Source organism: Mus pahari, chromosome 10 (genome assembly GCF_900095145.1).
Source record: "Mus pahari chromosome 10, PAHARI_EIJ_v1.1, whole genome shotgun sequence".
Classification (NCBI taxonomy): Eukaryota; Metazoa; Chordata; class Mammalia; order Rodentia; family Muridae; genus Mus; species Mus pahari.
This window is the reverse complement of record NC_034599.1, coordinates 95,769,687-95,786,406: the sequence shown is the minus strand read 5'-3', so window position 1 is coordinate 95,786,406 and position 16,720 is coordinate 95,769,687. Positions and strand designations below refer to the sequence as shown.

The 16,720-nt window shown below is 47.2% G+C and overlaps 1 pseudogene; it reads right to left on the bottom strand.

Annotated features, from left to right (window-relative positions):
- Window positions 1–14,126: 14,126 nt before the first annotated feature.
- Window positions 14,127–15,611, bottom strand: LOC110328696 (annotated as a pseudogene).
- Window positions 15,612–16,720: the final 1,109 nt, after the last annotated feature.

Sequence of the window (16,720 nt, the reverse complement as noted above, 5' to 3'; positions counted from 1 at the left end):
CTATGCCAGTGCCTGGCAAACACAGAAGTGGATGCTCACAGCCAGCTATTGGATGGAACACAGGGTCCCCAATGGAGAAGCTAGAGAAAGTACCCAAGGAGCTGAAGGGGTCTGCAACCCTGTAGGTGGAACTTGAACTTTTAGCTAGAGCAATTTTACAAGTAAAAGAAATAAAAGAGATGCAAATAAAAGAGAAATCACCAGTCTGTAGATGATACAGTCACTTGCTTAGAGGACTCACGATGGCTGTCTCTTAGGTCTGTCAAAGTCAGAAAGCACGAGGGTGCACAATCACCCTAGGCATGTAAAAATCAGGATGTGGTGCTCTCATGTTTGTAATCCTATCACTGGGGAAATGGAGACAGGATAACGTCGATGGATAGCTGGCCAACCAGCGTAGCCAATTCTGTAAGCCCCAGGTTCCAATGAGAGATCCTATCTCAGAAAACAAAGTTGAAGGATCCTAAGAAAAGATAGCTGATAGGCTGGACATAGTGGCTCACACTTTTAATCCTATCTCTCCAGGGGTAGAGGCAGGAGGAGCTTTGTGAGTTCAAGGCCAACCTGGTCTACATAGCCAGTTCCAAGTCATCCAGAAAGATGCTGTGTCAGAAGAAGAGAAGGAAGAGGAAGAGGAGGAGAAGGAAGAAGAGAAGAAAGAAAGAAAGAAATCTGAGGTTGATCTCTGGCTTACACATGCATACCTACAACACACAATCTTTCATATGAATGTGAAAACAAAGTCAATCAATCAATTAATCAATCAATCTAATGTCTCTAGACATCAATAATGAACTTCTGGAGAAAGAAATCAAGAAGACAATTCCATTACGAGTAGCCCAAAACAACCCAAGAAACAAGCAAGAAAAGAGCTGGGAATAAGGCTAAGCACAACCTAGGCAAACAACCTATGTAATACAACTAAGAACTACCGAGGGAGGAACTGAAGAGGACACTGGAAGTTGGAGCGATCCATCACCCATGCAAATGGACCCAGCAGAATTAACAGTGTTACGATAGCCATATTCCTAAAAGCAGTCTCCAGAGTCAATATAATCCCTATTCAAAGGGAGTCTTCACACCAGTCTGAAGAATAGGATAGAAAGAATTCTTTGGCATCTCAGGGAAGCACAGAAGACCATAAGCAGCCAAGGCAGTTCTAAGCAAACAGAGCAAGGCTTGGGTATAACAGTCCTGTAGACTCTACAGTAGAGCCACAGCAACAAAACTGTCAAGGCACCGTCACGAAAACCAGCACAAAGACGGCTGACATAGAACTGAGGATCCAGAAATAAACCCACGGAACTACAGCCGTCTGATCTGTGACAAAGGGACTAAAAATCCAGGTCCGGCAGGGAACACAGCCTGTTCGACAAAGGGCACTATAAAACTGGACATCCACGTTCAGATGGTGGAACTCAGACCCTTATCTCTTACCCTGCCCAGAACCCAACTGAAAACAGATCCAAGTGTGAGGCTGGAACAGAAACAATAGACCCTGAAAGTTAATGAGAGACCCAAACAGGAAAAGGATGCCTTACAGATCCAGTGTTCTGCTCGCAGTTAAGACTGTTAAGAATAAGTTCCTGATTGTCCTGTGTTAAGTCCTTGCAAGTTAAAGATTCTATTTGTAATTACGACTTAGTTCCTGTTTCTTAGGTCTGATGTAAACTGCAAAACATGTTCTTCAACTTACACTAAACTTGCAATCCCATTCACATGATACATATCCTTATACCTTCCATTGTATCTTTCCAACACTGTATGACTGCCAGCTCTCGAACCTCTGTGAACACCTTATTGCTCCTATAAAGGCTCCTATAAAGGTCTCTCAAATCCTGACTTAGGGTGAGACACCAGCTGGCCAGTCCCGAGCACACCCCACCATACCTCGTGCTTTAATTGGACAATTGTGGATTTGGTTTCTTCTCCTTGTGATTCTCAGGTTTAACCCAAGACCTTAATGTAAGATGGAAAACATTGAACCTACTGGAGGAAAACTCAGGGGAAACTTATCGGTATAATTACAGGCGCCAACTTGACCAGATGGGACTCCGAGGACTTAGGAGTGAATAAGAAGCAGAGATGGGAGAGCTCACCAGGGTCAGAAGCTTGGCTCAGCAGAGGGAACAGCAGGGCAGAGAGGGCAGAGAGGGCAGAGAGGGCAGAGAGGACGGAGCAAAGTCACTGTTGGATATTGATCCGACAGAAGATTAACATCCAGAATTTACCAAGAACTCAGAAAATTGTCACAAGAACAGAATGATCCTTCATGCACAAGATAACTTCCTAAAAGATGCACGAAAGCCCAGTATATCATGTGTGTATATGTATTTATTATTTATGCATGCAAGTGTACATATAGATATGGGCAAATGCTTAATATCTGCAGTCATTAGGGAAGTGCTAAACTACATTGATGTTCGAGCTGACCCCAGTTAGAAGCTGCCACCAAGGACACAACAGTAAATCACAGTGCGGATTCAGGAGGAAAACGGGTGGGAAAAGCAGGTTGCACAGTCATGGCGGAAATAATTCGGCGTTCATCCGAAAGCTAAATCATAGCTGGTTTGTGGCCTGCTGTAGATCAGTGGTTAGAGCCCCATCACCACCTGGGAAGCTGGAGGACCAACCTAGGTCTCAAAACCAAACCAAAACCTGTTAGGGTTCATGAGTCACTGAAGGAAGACCCAAGCCTCACATAGTATGCAAAAGCAAAGAGCGTTTATTCAGCTGAATTTCCTGCGGGCAGGGGTCTCCCCATTGCAGAATGGAGACACAGGCGTGTGCTCTTCAGGATCAATTTAAAGCCGTTAGGGTAGGCGTGGGTGGCTTTTACCTTTCTTTCCTTAGACTGGTTGACTCTATCTCCAGTGAGGTATGGGCGCCTTTGTGATTGGTTAGGGCTCTGGGGACTTTCCAGGGTGGCAAGGCATCCTTGGATTGGCTTCCTGAAACGGGGGGGTGGGGGGGGGTGTTGGCTGACCACAGGTTCTTGGATCCAGGTTCTCATTTCTGGGAAACAGAAACTTAAGCCTTGTCTCCCAAACTGCCAGTGTGCCGTCTGTCAAGGAGTCAGCCTGGCTCTGGCTAATTTAGTCCTCTCAAAACCATAAAAGTGGGGAAGGGGAGATAGCCCAGTGGGTAAAGGGCTGACCCGATAGTGTGAAAACCTATGTTCGAATTCCCAGAACCCATGTAAAGCCAGATAAGACAGGCATGTCTGTTATCCCAGCATTCCTACAGGGGAAAGTGGGGTAGAGACCGTGACTTCTCAGACACTCATGGCCAGCCTAGCCCATGGAGCAACAAGCACCAAAAAGACCCTGTCTCAACGGTGGAACACCAGGACTGACACCTGAGGTGGTCCTCCGATCTTAACACGTGCCGTGTGGTACCCACCCATCGCTTCTCACATCTGCCTACACATAACACATACAAAACCAAAAGAAAAACCCCAGCCAAAAGTCAAAAATAAAAGCAAAGGAAATCCTAGAATGCTAGAATGAAACTGCCCTATGGTCCATTTAGAGCTCTCTTGGGCAGATCCCAGAAGGAAGGTAAGCCAGCGTTGGGCAGCGATAATCTGTACCGTGTTTAGTTGTGGGGCTATTGATCACTGAAGGTGGGGAGGGGGAAGGCACAAATCAGCAATAGCTTGAAAGAAAAGCAAAAACACCAGATTGGGACTGATCCTGTGGACACTAACGAATAGGTATAAAGAACTCAATGCCAATGAATAGAACAGTTTAAATCCAAGGGACGAACCTTCAAAACCACAGCATATCAAAACAGAGACACGGAGAAACAGAATGCGAAATTTAAAGTCATTGATTTTTAATTGAAAATCTTCCCACCAAGAAAACCACAGGTTCCAGTGGCTTCACCAACAAATGCTTTTGAACATTTAAGGAGGAAAAAAAAAGAAAGCCTGAACCAGCTCTCCAGCAATTCTCTAGTTGCTTTCAAGGTCACCTTAACCTCCACAGAGTCCAACAAGGGCATTGCAAATGGAAAAGGGTAAGCCAAACTTTCTTGTGAGTGTAGACTAAAAATTCTATTAGCATCATCAACAAATCAGATCCTTTGACATAAGACAGGCATGGTGGCCCATGGCTTTGCTCCTAATACTTGAGAGGCAGAGGCAGGAGAATTACTGCAAGCTAAAGGTCAGCCTGGTCTACATAGTGATTTTTAACCCAGCCAAAACTACAGGGTGAGACTTGTCTCAAAACCAAACCAAACCAAATCAAACCAAACCAAACCAAACCATGTGATATATATAAGAAGGAGACTATATTGAGATCAGGCTGTGATTATTCTAGACATACAAGTTTTGCATTGCCTCACCCTAACCAGGTCAAGTATTGAACACATGCTGAGGTAGAAAACACGGAGCAGACACCTACTGTTTTCATCACATCTACCCAGAACAATCAGACCAGGGGAAGAAACAAAGGATAGAACAAGAGAGGAGGGAAAAGAAGTTATCCACAGGCAATGTGATGCTGTGCACAAAGAGCCCAACAGGGCCTCCTTATTGAACTGTGAACAGTTGATAAGGCCATTTAGGAATGCCTCACTGGATATAAAATCCATGCATAACAATAAATGCATTTTACAGACTAGAAACAAACAATGAGGAAATGAACATAAAGGTAAGACCATTTACCAGAGCATCTAAACTATAGCAATTCACATCCAGAAACCGCAAATATGCCACACACCAGACTCTTCTGTCACCTACTAAGTGTTTCCAAGGGAAGTAGAGATGTGATAGGGCAGGGGTGGGGTGGGATGGGGGAGGCAAGGATAGGCTGGGAGCACTACCAGATCTCCAAACATCATCTAACACATCAGCACACAGCATTCAGATCATTACAATGTAAACATTGATGTTCAGTTTCTGGAACATATTTTCCTTGCTGAGTTAGCACAAAGCAGTCCTCTGAATTCAACAGTGCTCCATACCCTCTCAGTTTTGTCCACTCTATGAGGAAGCCTCGTTGAGGACCTTTCAGTGTGGTGATGACACAGCTCTTTGACTACTTCCTGCCCCCAACACCTCCGTTCTTCAGATTTCTCATTGCCAGTGTCCCAGGAATTCCTGGAGTCCCTCTTTTCAGGGATTCTGTCTCTCTCTTGGTCCATGTCCTTTGCTGGGTGTAGCATTCCATCATAGAAGTGGCTCAAGTGAGTTCAGTTTTCTTAGAGACCTTGAAGGGCTCTAAATATTTTTTTTCTTCTGTTCTCGTCTTTGATTGGGTTTTAGCTGGAGGACCTCCAGGTTGGATATCATTTTTCCAGCAGTGTTGAAGGCAGGAGTCACTGTACTCGATTCTGCTGAGCTGTGAAGTGAAGCATGAAGCCATTCTGATTCCTGATGCTTCCCAGACAGCTGGTCTTATTGCTTTTGGGGGGGGCTGTTTTGTCTTCAGTGTTCTGGTGTTCATCCTAGAGATTTTTGAAAAGGTCTGTGTTCACATCTGATCTTTGTGTGCTACAGGGATATTTGTCACTGTTCTTTTGAGACATTGTCTCATCATGTAGCCGAGGCTGGCTTTGCACTTACCTTCTTGTCTGTGCCTACTAGGACTATAGGTACGTACCACTGTGCCCAGCGATAATAGAGAACTTAAACTCCTGTAAGTCAGACAGGTCTGGGAATCTTGAGGGGCAGGTCTTTCATTGGTGAAAGTACTGTATTGGTTATCTGTGTCTGTGTCACAAACCCTCCCCAAACAATACACTTTTGTCATCATATGAGTTATTTTTCATTTTATACCCACAAGTGTTTTGCCTGCGTTTATGTGCACCTTGTGTGTGCAGTACCCATGGGAGCCAGAAGAGGGCATCAGATCCTCTGGACCTAAGAGTTACGGCTGGATGTGAGCTGCCATGTGGGTGCTGAGCTCAGGTCCTCTGGAAGAACAGCCAGTGCTATTAACCACCAGTCCACCTTTCCAACCACCACCCTGTGATTTTCATGGGCCAGGAATTGAACAACAATTAAAGTCAGTGACTCTGGCTCAACATCCTTCATGAGCTGCCGCTGAGAGGCTCTAGAGCAGCGGTCTCTGAGGGGGATCCTCACGAGGCTTTCCAACAAGGTGCCCACTTGCCTAGGGAAAAATATAAGAGAAAATGAGGAGGAAGCTGTCATGTTTTTTTTTTTTTTTTTTTTTTTTTTTTTTTTTTTTTTTTTGCCACCATCTCGAGTGTCTCTTGCCAGCTTTCTGCTGCATTTTTGTTGGAAGAGAATACTTATGCACATAGTGTATACTTAATTGTGTAAGGACTGGGGCATACTGTGTGTGTGTGTGTGTGTGTTGGCGGGGTATATACACATGCCCGTGAAAGCCAGAAGTCAATATTGGCTATCATTCCTCAGACTTTAGCTACCTTGCTTTGTGTGTGTGTCAGACTCTCATTGGCCCGGAGCTCTCTGATTAGGTTAGGCTGGGTGGCCAGTATGCCCTAGGCATCTGCCTGTCTCCACCTCTCCAGTGTTTCCATTGTAAGCATGTACAACTGCTCTCAGCCTCAACCTCCTCCCTGGATGTGGGTGCTCTGGAATTGAACTCCGGTCTTCATTCCTTGGTATTTTATAAACTGACTGAGCTACCACTCTAGCCTCTGGTCTCTATCATTTGAATGATAGGAAAACCAAAGAATTCATGAAAAAATATTTTTTAATTAAATATTTTCTTTATTTACATTTCAAATATTATTCCCTTTCCTGGTTTCCCCTCTGAAAACTCCCCCTCCCTAGTCCCTTATCCCTCCCCCTGCTCACCAACCCACCCACTCCCACTTCCTAACCCTGGCATTCCCCTTTACTGGAACATAGAACTTTCACAGGACCAAAGACCTCTCCTTCCATTGATGACCAACTAGGCCGGCCATTCTCTGCTACATATGCAGCTGGAGCCATGAGTCCTACCATGTATACTCTTTGGTTGGTGGTTTAGTCCCTGGGAGCTCTGGGAGTACTGGTTAGTTCATATTGTTGTTCCTCCTATGGGGCTGCAGACTCTTTCAACTTGGGTCCTTTCTGTAGCTCCTTCATTGGGGACCCTGTGCTCAGGCCAATGGTTGGCAGTGAGCATCCACCTCTGTATTTGTCAGGCACTGGCAGAGTCTCTTAGTTTGGCGGTTACTCAGAAAATTGGACATAGTACTACCTGAGGATCCAGCAATACCACTCCTGGGCATATACCCAGAAGATGCTCCACTGCTTGTGGACGTTGTACATCGTGGTGCGCACTAGGCTCCGCACCACGATGTACAACGTCCACAAGCAGACCCACCTACTCCTGCTTCCTGGCCCTGGCATTCCTCTATACTGGCACATAGAACTTTCACAGGACCAAAGACCTCTCCTTCCATTGATGACCAACTAGGCCGGCCATTCTCTGCTACATATGCAGCTGGAGCCATGAGTCCTACCATGTATACTCTTTGGTTGGTGGTTTAGTCCCTGGGAGCTCTGGGAGTACTGGTTAGTTCATATTGTTGTTCCTCCTATGGGGCTGCAGACTCTTTCAACTTGGGTCCTTTCTGTAGCTCCTTCATTGGGGACCCTGTGCTCAGGCCAATGGTTGGCAGTGAGCATCCACCTCTGTATTTGTCAGGCACTGGCAGAGTCTCTTAGTTTGGCGGTTACTCAGAAAATTGGACATAGTACTACCTGAGGATCCAGCAATACCACTCCTGGGCACTGCTTGTGGACGTTGTACATCGTGGTGCGGAGCCTAGTGCGCACCACGATGTACAACGTCCACAAGCAGATGATGGGATGGATTCCCGAATGGGGTAGTCTCTGGATAGTCCATCCTTTCATCTTAGCTCTAAATTTTGTCTCTGTACCTATATCCTTTCATGAGTATTTTGTTCCTTATTCTAAGGAGGAATGAAGTATCCACACGATGGTCATCCTTCTTGGTTTTCTTGTGTTTTGCATAATGTATCTTCGGTATTCTAAGTTTCTGGGCTAATATCTGCTTATCAGTGAGTGCATATCTAGTGACTTCTTTTGTGATTGGCTTACCTCACTAAGGATGATATCCTCCAGATACATCCATTTGCCCAAGAATTTCATAAATTCATTGTTTTTAATAGCTGAGTAGTACTGCATTGGGTAAATGTACCTGGGTAGTAATTTTATTCATCTTTTTTCTCTTTCTTTTCCTCTGTCCATTCTGAGGTTGAACTTGGGGTATCATGCATGTGAGACAAATAGTCCACTACTGAGCTACAGCCCCAGCCCTGGTTTCACGTGTGGTTTCACGAGTTGGATTGTGGGAGACTTTCTTTTTCTTTCCTTCCTCCCCTTGGTCCCACCTTCCTTGTCTGAGCATGTTGTACTTGCTTCCACCCAGGCTTGGGGACCCTCAGACTACAGTCGAGTTTGAAGAGGTAACTTGGGGTGCCTGGAGTGTGGTGTCACTGCATTGTGACAGATGAACTCCTATAGCTGGTAGTAAGTGGTGTATAGTGTGTCCCACGTTTGTGGAGGTCACATTGTCAGACTTTTTCAATGCTCTTCTCTTTGTTGTTTGAGAGATCACTGGAACTGGGCTCACTGATGGCTAGACTGGCCAGCCAATGAGCCCTGTGGAACCAGCACTGGAGCTATAGATGGCTGCCACACCCAATTTTATACATGAGTCCTTGGGATCCAAACTCAGGTCCTCTGGCTTGCACTGAAAGCTGTTTACCAAATGAGCTATTTTCCTGATCTCTGAGTACTATTTGGGACTAGAGATCTTAGAAGGCTTTAAAAATTAATTTGTTTAAAGAATTTATTGCATGTATTGCATGTATTTATGTGTGTATACATGTGTCTGTGTGTGAGAACATGTGCATGACACAGAGGACATTCAGAGGACAACTTATAGGAATTGGTCTTCTCTTAATTTTGCAGGTCCTGGGGATAGGATCTGATAATCTGTCTTGTTAGCTCTCACATGACAACTAAGATGTCATCACAGAACTGTCTGATATGTACTGACTACTTATTATGTGTGCTGGATAGTTTTATATCAACTTGACACAAGCTAAGGACATCTGAGAGGAGGTAACCTCAATTTAAAAAAAAATAATGCCTCCATAAGATCAGGCTGCAGGCAAGCCTATAGAACATTTTCTTGATCAGTGATTGATGGTGGAGGGCCCAGCTCATTGTGGATGGAACCATCCCTGGGATGGTGGTCCTGGGCTTTATAAGAAAGCAGGTTGAGCCGGGCGGTGGTGGCGCACACCTTTAATCCCAGCACTCGGGAGGCAGAGGCAGGCGGATTTCTGAGTTCGAGGCCAGTCTGGTCTACAGAGTGAGATCCAGGACAGCCAGGGCTATACAGAGAAACCATGTCTCAAAAAACAAAACAAAACAAAACAAAAAACAAAAAACAAAAAACAAAAAAAAAAAAAGAAAGAAAGCAGGTTGAGTAAGCCAAGAGGAACAAGCTAATAAGCAGCACTCTTCCACGGCATCTGGATTAGCTTCTGCCTCCAGGCTCCTGCCCTACTTGAGTTCCTGTACTTCCTGTGATCATGAGTTGTGATGTGGAAGCATAAGCTGAATAAGCCCTTTGTTCTCCAACTTGCTTTTGGCTGTGGTGTTGCACCAGAGCAATAGAAATCCTAAGACAAGTTGGTACCAGCATGGTGGGGTACTGCTGTGACAGACCTGACCATGTTTTTGGGAAGATTCTGAGAAGACTTTGAGGCTTTCAGTTAGAAAAGCCATCGAGTGCTGAGAGCTCAGGGGGATGCCCTGAAGGAGCCTGGAAGCTAAGAACGTTGAGAGCAGTGTAGATGATGGAGGCCTGGCTTGTGGAGTTTCAGAGGGAAGCAAAGACGTGAAGAATTTGTGGGTCTGGTCAGCTTGGGCTGAGGAAATGAACTGTGATTAACAAGCTACCAGAACCACTAAAGTGAAACCTTTGCTTCGCTGGGATGGTGGATGTTGGTCAGCTGGGGCTGAAGAATCAGTTGTGATTAAGAAGCGAGCAGCGGGCACCAAGGTGTAATCTTCCAGGAAGTGCTTCCTCAGGGTCAGCGCATAGAAGCTAGGTATCCTAGGCTGCACCTCGTACTGGAAGCTGAATTTGGTAATGTAAGAGCCACCCAGGTGGCACTGGTTTTCAACACATGAAGGGGAAGGGGTTATGGACAACAGCTGAGGTTTGACACTGTGTGGCTAGGTTGGAGTTCCTGAAGAGAGCCGAGGAGAGGCTACTGGTGAAGTGCAGTCCAGTTGCAACAAGAGACCCAGGCCTTTTGGAGTTGCCAGCTCCAGGGGACGACCACCAAAGACAGCAGCAGGTGTGGCATGGAGCCGGCCTGAGCCTAGAAGACAATCTGTGTGTGCTGCAGGAGAAGTGACCCAAGCCCTGTGTGTGCTGCAGGAGCTGGAGCTGGAGCTGGAGAAGTGACCCAAGCCCTTTGGAGGAGCCCAGAAGATGGTGAGTGAATCCCAGATATTGAACATTGAATTATTTATGCTGTTGGAGTGTGGTTTTGCTTTGTTAAGACTGTGAGTGTGTCCTGGGTCTTCCCTCTTGAATTCAGAAAGCATTTAACTTAATTTTGGTTTTTACAGGAGCCCGTAGTTGAGAGATTTCAAATGTTTGAAAGAGATTTTGCATTTTTAAGGAGACTGGATTTTTTTTTTTTTTTAAACTGACCAAGGAGTGCTTTATTCTCACTGCTAGACAGAGGTGACACCCAGGACCTTGGTAGCAGCAGGTAGTCCCTCCCAGCCCAGCCTCTCCTTTTGGTATGACAGCTGCAGGCCATCTTTGGAGTCAGGGTGACAGCCCTCACTCGGGGTGCAGGGGGGGGCAGCAATGGGCAGTAGCAGCAGCAGGTGGAGGTAGGTTTGGGAGTGTTAGTCTAGCCAGCTGGTGCTCATCCCTCAGGCTGGTGTCTGATGAGGACAGGGTCCGGACAGTGAGCTGGGGACATTGAAAGAGCTCAGTTGGCAGTAAAGACTCAACTGGAAATGTCATCGAGGGGCCAGTTGATGCCAGGTAGCCAGTCGTCCCCTGTGATGCTCCTGCAGCCCTGAATGCACCAGTGGTGGCTGAGGATGGAGTCCAACTCCAGGGTCTCTTGAATAGAATTACAGGACAGTGCTCCAAGCAGGTCCTGCCTGTTGGCAAAGATGAGGAGGCTTGCTGCAGCCGGGCAAGGTTCTGAGATTCAGTCCATTATCATTATGGTGGGGAAGCACCGGCAGCATCCAGGCAGGCATGGCGCTGGGGGAGCTGAGAGTTCTACATCTTGTTCCGAAGGCGACAAAGAGAAGACTCGAGACCGGATGTTTTAAAGGGACTGAACTTTAAATGTGTTCTGAATTTGTGGCAATTTTCAAGTTATTCATGTCTTAAATGTAAGATCTTTGGGGATGGATGAGAAAGGAGAGGTTGCGGCTTAACAGTGACATGTTTGTGTGTCAAGATGACAAGGGGTCAACTCTGCTGCATATTTTTATGTCAACTTGACACAAGCGATAGTCATCTGAGAGGAGGGAACTTTAATACGGAAAATGCCTCCGTAAGATAGGGCTGCAGGCAAGCCTGGGAGGGTACTTTCTTAAGCAGTGTTTTATAGGGGAGCCCCCCCCCCAGCCCTTTATAGGTGGGGCCATCCCTGGATGGTGGTTCTGGGTCCTATAAGAAAGCAGGCTGAGCAAGCCATGTGGGGAAAGGCAGTAAGCAGCATCCCTCCATGGCCTCTGGACCAGCTCCTGCCTCCAGTGCCCCGCCCTTCCTTTGATGATGAATTGTGATGTGGAAGCATAAGCCAAACAAACCCTTTCCTCCCCAACTTGCTTCTGGTCATGGCATTTCATCACAGCAGTAGAAACTCCTAAGACACTGCTAGAGAGCGCATGCGCACTATGCTAGGGACGTGCTGGTTGGTGGTTTTTTGTTTTTTGTTTTTTTTTGAGTTCTTGACTCATGCCATCCTCCTGAGAAGGTGCAAATGGTTTTTCTCACCTCACTGATGAGGAAACAGGCAAGGAGGATGTGGCTCTTGCCAGGCCAGGTGTGAGTTGGCTGAGCTGGTATCAGGGGCATATACCTTTCACCTTTGTGCATTCCTGCCTGTTGGCAAACAGAATCGGATCCACAGCCCAGGCCAGCCCGTGCTGGGTACAGAGGAGCCTAAAACTCTTCATGGAGTTAAATCAATGTTTATAGAGGGAAACCTGAGGCTTCAATCATCTGTTAATGGTTCCTGATGGCACAAGGAGGCTTTCAGTGAGACGAGACCGGTAGCTAAGAGGCCATCTTCCTGGAAAGACCAATCATTGGCGTCTTTTCAAAATGGACTTTTACGTTCACATTCTTGCTGAGCTTTAAAAAACATCAAGTGGTGCTTTTACAGTCCGAGGAGATTCCCTCCCACAGCAGGTTAACACTGATGTGCTCCTGATGTTCCTTGGGGAGGTGTGGAACGCGATCTGATTCTCAAGACGCGCTGTGCGCAAAGGGTATATGGGACCCACGCATGCCCGCACCAGGATGGGGCAGCCGAGGCTGTGGAGGAGTGGGAACAGCCTCCAAGTGCCTGCAGAGGGAACGGCTCCATTCCATTTAAACTTTTTGTGTACCCATGACTATCACTATTGTGTGTGCTTGTGATGTGTGTGAGCTCAGACGTGCATACCATGGCACGGAGGTGGAGGTTAAGAGATAACTATCAGGAGTTGGTTCTTTCCTTCTACCGTAGGGATTAGACTCAGGGCATCGGGCTTCCATCAGGCTGGTGCGGCAAGCACTTTTACTCACTGAGCCAGATCGCTGGCCCTTCAGTTCATTTTGTATAATGTAATAAAAAATGGCCAACACAACTTTTCAGGTTTCTTTGCTGTTCACATACATACAGATCTATTGGCAAAATGTTCACTAGACAATTTGCTGTCCCGAGGCCACTTTCTCTTCCTCTTCATGTCTCTTCCTCCTCTTCAGAGACAGGATCTACCTATCTGTCCATGTAGCCCAGGTTAGTTTCCGACTCTTCCTGCCTCTCCCTCTGAGGTGCTGGGCTTCCAGTAGACGCTGTCACACTCTGCTTGGATTTTTAAATAGACCCCTCCTCACTTTTCTTCACCACTGTCCTATGGAGGCCCCTCTCTCCTCCTGTCTGCTGTCATTGATCACACAGCATAGCTGTTTTTGGACACTCACGGCTGCCTCTCTGTAATTCTGCTCACCCTGCAGGGGGTGTAACTGCTCAGGTCCTCTGCATAGCCAGGGGCAACATGATGGCTGATTCCTTGTGACACGGAGGCAGTCATCTGGCAATGTCAGCAAAGCTCAAGGCCAATGAATTCCCTCAGAAGAAGGGCTCCCTGGGCTCCATCGATCGGTTGCCCAAGCCCCGATTTGTTTCTTGGAGGTAAGTATGATGAGCCAGGTGGTAAGCCCTCTCTTCCTGTAGAGAGACATTCCCAAGGGATGGCAGAGGTCTAGACTGTGCATCTTCTCCTTGACTTACTTGGAAGCAAGAAGGAAATTACTATTTAGGATGCTGTAACTCAGTAACCTTCTTCAGTCTACAGCCCTTTAAACAATGCAGTAACCTAGTATTTCATTTTGGGTTTTGTTTTGTTTGTTTGTTCGTTTGCTTTTTAATAACTGTATATTAATAATATCGATTCCCCAATCAAAAGAAACAGACTAACAAAAAAGATTAACAACTGGCAACAAAACCAAAAAACTCTGTTCCTAGTCAGTTAGACTCCTCAGCTGGTAAAAAATGTTTGCCATGTATATTTGACCACTGCTTGGGCCCATGGTCCTGCTGCAGCTGGGAAATGTATTAATGTTGGTGGCCTGTGTCACCATTGAAGGTCACGCCTTTGTGTCTGCTCTGTGCTGCCCCCTGAAGCCATGTTGACATCACTGGCCTGTGCTGCTGTTGAGGGCTATGGTGTTGTCCATGGTTCTTGCTGTGGCAGAAGGGCCCAGCTGATGTCCAAGATCTGTACTGCCACCAGAGATCGTGTGGATGTCTGTGGTCTGTGCTATCGCCAGAAGCCACGTGGAAGTCCATGACTGGTTGGTACTCAGGCTGAAAAACAGTGTGAGATGTCTTAGTTCTCCACTTATTCACACTCTCAGCCCGTGCCCGGGCAAACTGTTGTCGTCTTCGTCCTCACATAAATATTTCTCAGTGATGTCCAGGGCACTATTGCTGATATAAGTGTTATGGTGGTGCTGTAGGGACTCAACTTTTTCAAAGCCACCAACTTCCTCTGTCTGAAAACACAGCCTTTTTTTTTCTCCTGTAGGTGGTCTATCTGGAGGAGATAAGAAATGATGTCAAGGATGACAATGACAGCCTCCATGTCTGGGCTCCGAGATTCCCTAGTGGGCAAACAGAGTCAGCTGGCACTGAGAGACCCCTGTTGCCATATTAGCCATGGTGCACACAACCTCTTTCTGGACTTTTAATTCCGCATTCCTCAGTAGGTCTATCAAGACAGGCAGCAAGTTACACAAAATCAGCTGCCGGATGTGGTGCCTGGGCCCAACGGCCGCGTTGCTCATGGTCCTGGCGGCCGGTTTCTGGATGGAGAACTTCGGGTGCCTCAGGACCTGGCCCAACACCTTCCACATGCCAGCATCGATGGCCATTGGGGTCTGCTCATCTGTTCCGGCCACAATGTTGCCCATAGTGTGGAGACAAGGGGTCAAGACACTGAGTTCTGAGCTGGTCCTAAGTTCTACAAGCCTGGGCAGGATGCTGGTGGTCACCACATGATGGATTCACTCTTTGCCGCCCTCAGTCAGGGAGGACAGGGTCCAGCAGGTATCTGAGAGGATCTCATTGTCATGGTGCAGCAGGAGCTGACAGAGGTTAGGTAGATCTGCCTCACGGCGTCCTCACCAGGGTGTAGATTTTTATTTTGGCATAAGTTGGACAAAGTCCATGTGATGTTCTGAAGAAATGTGATTGGTATGTTTGTTGAAATAAGGTTGATCAGGCGTGGGATGGCATTATTGGAAATGACATTCCACACAATCGCCAGCTGAATTCTGCGCAGTCACCAGCTATATTCTCAAGGGCCCACACTGCCCGCTCAGACACGGTCATGTGTGGGGAACAGAGGGGTTCAATCGGGCTGAATGGCACCCCCTTTCACAACAGCTCAGGTCTGCTCTGAAGTTCCTGAGGCAATGTTGGCGAGCGCCCATGCGGCCTCGAACTGCAGGCTGGGGAGAGGTAGGACTTCAGGAAGTCCACCAGCTTGGGAATGAGCCCTGCCTCAATAATCAAATTTAGAGGAGGGTTATTTTCCTGAGCTAGCATTTCCCTGGCAGCCTGGTTGGCCAGGAAACACAGGACCGTATCTGAACTATTCACCCCTTGGATGATGTCATCCAGAGCAAAGTGGCCTCTTTGACTAGTGCTTGAGAAACCACATCACTGGAGAACAGATCGATATTTCTTCTCTTTAGCACCTGCTCATCTTTCCTGATCTTCCGGAGTTGTAGGCTGGAAGCAATCCTCTGTTGTCGCTGCAAAGACATTTCTTTGCCTCGGTACTTATATTTCTTCAGCCTCTCTTCGGGAGCCTCTGAGGTAGCCATGTTGACTGGAAAAAAGATACCACCTTTAAAGCCTCACTCAGCGGGTTCCCAGCCCTGTTCACAACACTCCCTTAAGAGCAGATCCTGAACTGTTTGGCCTGGGCAGGTACCCTGAGCAGACCTTGGTTGTGAACTCTGCAGCCAGACCCACAACACCCAGAGGAAGCTCCACTCCCAGTCGCTCTAACACTCCCAGGATCATAGGATCAGAGGCGAGGAGGACACATCTGCCCCAACACAGGGGAGTAACTGAGGTCAGCAGGACCAGCATTTCATTTTGAAATGACCAATCTCTGCTCACTCTGAATGCTGGTGCAGTCCACCGGTGAGTTTGGCTCCAACTTTTCAATTTCTCTCTGGACTGAGAAACTTAAGTGGGGAGGCTGTGTGGCTCCTGCCCAGAGCCTAGGGGTATGAAGAGCCCTCCAGAGCATCCAGGGACCTACTGTTTGGTGTCTGGATTGTTCTCAGCCATGGGCTGACTTTGGGGAGCCAGAGCTCCCCCCTTCCCATGAAGCTGAGTAATTTCCTTCACTCTTTTGGTCTTGGCGCCTGTTTGGTGAATACGTGCAACTCTCCTTCCCACCCAGGGTCTATGATCTTTGGTCACTGTGAGGCTCTTTCCTACTGAGCTCAGAGGGGACTGCAGACTCCTCATAAACCTTGGGCTTCAGTTGGTGAGGTTCAAATGTCTATACAGTTGGCTTGAGAGAGGACATGGTGTGTGTGTTGCCTATGTGCACTACCCATGTGAGTGTGTCTACATGTGTGTACCAGGAAGTCAACCTCAGGTGTCATTTACCTCTTTGTTAAGACAAAGTCTCTCTCTGGGACTCGAGGCTTGCCAGCTGGGCTAGGCTTGCTGGCTGATAAGCGCCAAGGATCTGCCCATCCTTAGTGCTGGGGTGACGAAACCTGTGCCCTTTCACCTGGCCTTATCCATGGATGCTGGGGATCACACTCTGCTCCTTATGCTTGCAGAGCAAGCACTTTACTGAGTCATCTCCTCAGCCCCAGAGAGGCAGGAATGTCTCCGTGGACCTGTCCAGGTAACCCTTAGTCACCAAACCAACCAAGCCAATTCTGTTTATTTTCCACTCAATACCAAG